Source organism: Octopus bimaculoides, chromosome 4 (genome assembly GCF_001194135.2).
Source record: "Octopus bimaculoides isolate UCB-OBI-ISO-001 chromosome 4, ASM119413v2, whole genome shotgun sequence".
NCBI classification, from domain to species: Eukaryota; Metazoa; Mollusca; class Cephalopoda; order Octopoda; family Octopodidae; genus Octopus; species Octopus bimaculoides.
The window spans coordinates 25,354,503-25,357,504 of record NC_068984.1 but is presented as its reverse complement, the minus strand read 5'-3'; the positions used below and the strand labels follow the sequence as shown (position 1 = coordinate 25,357,504).

The following is a 3,002-nucleotide window of genomic DNA, read 5'->3' as shown; positions in this document are numbered from 1 at the left end:
ATTTACTGTTTTGCTTGTATGGATTCCCCGCCGATTATGTGCATGCTGGTTGAGAACCACTGGTCTAGATAGGTGGATGGAGGAAGTTTCCACAAATGGGTCATTTGGCCCAAATGCTTGCAGCAGAATGAACTCTGTTAAAAGGCACACAAAGACCAGGTGGCAGCAGTAGTGGTGGTGTTAAACTAGGTGATGGATTAAGTCTACTGTCTAAGAATGCAGAATGTTGGAACAGATAGCACAAGCATCCTTGGCCAACACTCTCTAAACAGTATTCTGGGCTGATATTTTATTACACCTGCAAAATATGAAAGTAAAAAAAGTTGGCCTTGGTGGGATTTGAACACAGTGTTTAGAGAACCAGAACAGTTATTCCTTTCTAATTTTTGCACAAAGCCAGCAATTTTTAGGGGAATAAGTTGATTACATTGACCTCAGATTTTACCCAGTCTAGTATTTTATTTTATTAATCCTGAAAGTATGAAAGGTAAAGTTAACGGGGGGGGGGGGGTATTTGAATTCAGAACATGAGGAGCTGGAAGTAATGGTGACAAGTGTCCAACATGCTAATGATTCACTCAACTCACCCAGAACTATTATTGCATGTCATTTTGTCTTGTGTTTTTAATGAGTCTACTAATTTGCTGAGCAAAATAGTGACGTGCCCTTACAAGATAACAACAGCATCTTGTCTTTATCTTTTATTTGTTACTTGGACTGTGGCCATGCTGGGGCACTGTCTTGATGAATTTAGTTGAACAAATTGGTCCCCCAGTACTTGTGCCTTTTTTTAAAGTCTGGTACTTATTCTATTGCTTCTTTTGTTGAACTGTTAAGTTAAAGGAATGTAAACAAACCAACACCAGTTGTCAAGTGGTGGTACTGGGGAAAACAAAGGTGAGTGTGTGCATACACACATACACGCACACACGAATAGCTTCCATACAGTTTCTGTCTACCAAATCTACACACTAGGCAATGGCCAGCCTAGGTGTACAGTAGAAGACACTTGTCCAAGGAGTTGCACAGTGGGACTGAACTTATATTAACCTTAACCACATATTATCCCCCCTCTTCCTCCTCAGCATAAAATAATCATGTTGACCCCCCCCTCTCTTTAAGTCAATAATTAAGTTATAACGTTGATCTTACTGTTAAAAACCATTAAGGTAACACTGATATTGGATATAAAACACAAAGTTGGTCTCAGTTCAAAAGCTACTTTCTAAAAGTATTTGTTTTTTCGTTTTGAGACTCTAGAAATGACATTAATTTTGAATTATCAAACATGTGTGACTTCTCATTAACACATTTTTGTCATTGTTGTTTTTGCTTCCTCATCCATTTAGAGGCATCCAGTCTACAAAAATCTCATTTAGTGTTCTTCTGTAGGTATCTAGAACAAGAGTATTTTTCTCCATAAAATCCCCATCACATGTGCTTTTCCTTTCTGCTTTATGATCCATAGCGTTTTATAGCTATGCTAGCATATGTAGTGCAACATAATGAATGCTTCCTATTTTAGATATGCTGAGAAAGAATGTTCCATGTTAAGTTGATAAACATTGAACACCATCCAGGGGTAACTGCTTTCTGTTCTTTTCCTATTTTTTTTTCTTATTTACTTTTGTCTCCATTTCTTTCTTTTCTCTCCTTTCCCTCTTCTTCACTGGTTGCATGCAAAAGTTTTCCAACTAAATGGCAGTTCTAATAATTAATTACCCATACTACCTATGCTGTTAAATGCTACCAGCGGTGGTAGTGGTGGTGACAGTTGCAGTGATTGTGGTGATGGTGGCGGCGGTAGCGTGGTGATTGTGGTCAATTAAGTATACATAGTGAAGACTAATCATTCACATGGAAATCTTACTTCTGTAACTTTAGGCCAGGCAGGTAAATATTTTGGGTAGCAGGGTGAAAACGTAAAAGAGGTAGGAAGAGTAGGGGTTGAAAGTATATGGAATAATGTGCCAAACAGATGAGTGACAATAAAAATACATAAATACATCAGAAATAGTAATAAATAAGGAGAATAAAATGTTTAAGCCATCACTTGAATGAGCACTACTAGCATTATATGGTAGCAAAAGTATTAATGTAAAAGCAGGGGTGGAATAGGGAAAGGAGTAAGAAGGAGTAAGACATGTCTGCCTCTCCTGTATGAGCTAAAATAATTGACAGTAAACCTACTAGAACATTTTATAACTCTTGCACCAACAGTAGTAAAGGTATGCAGCACTTTCTAGTTTATCTATTATAAACAGTATAATTCTTTACTGTCTTTCCGTACATTTTTGAAGTCAGCTTCATACCATTATTTATATTAAATCACGGCTTCCATGTTCAGTACTTTGTTTTATTTCATATAGTTATTAGCCTTATGTTCTTTCATTTTGGGGATAAAAAAAAATAATCTTAGGTGAGCCAAACTGCCTTATGAAACTGCTTTGTGAAGCAATCTTAAAATCCTACAAACATACACTGATTTTGTAACTAAAGTATATATCACAGATGTAAATAATTCAAACCGCAATGGAAATACGTCGCACCGTTGGACAGTGTAACTAACTTTGATGTTTCAGTATATTTTCCTGGACATTTTTGATGCCAGTGATGTGGAACCGTATAATTGGTAAATGTTGAGTTGTTTGACTTGCATCAAGAGTTGTTTTTTTTTTTTGATGAGGAAAGGGGGGTTTCCTCATCAAATCAATAAAACATGTATCAATTGGAAATTGAGATGACTAGTCAAGAACTAGACCATATCATGTCTATTCAGTCTATCAGTTCCCTCTGCTTCCATGCTTAATGCCACTAATCTGCTACTAAGTATCAGCTTCAATAACTTAAAATTCATATCAAATTAGGCAGGGGATATTCAAGTCTTTTTTTGGGAGCAGGAGGAGGGGAGGGGTGTGCAGATGAATTATCTGTTGCTTTAGCATTAACACACAATTTCAGAAACTTCTTTGAATCCAATTAATTTTTTAAATCTCCTCCTC

The 3,002-nt window shown here is 36.6% G+C and overlaps 1 protein-coding gene across 20 annotated transcripts in view; it reads left to right on the top strand.

Moving 5' to 3' along the window:
* LOC106881120 (rap guanine nucleotide exchange factor 6) overlaps window positions 1–3,002 on the top strand; it is a 453,933-nt gene that overhangs the window by 291,756 nt on the left and 159,175 nt on the right. The window lies entirely within an intron of this gene.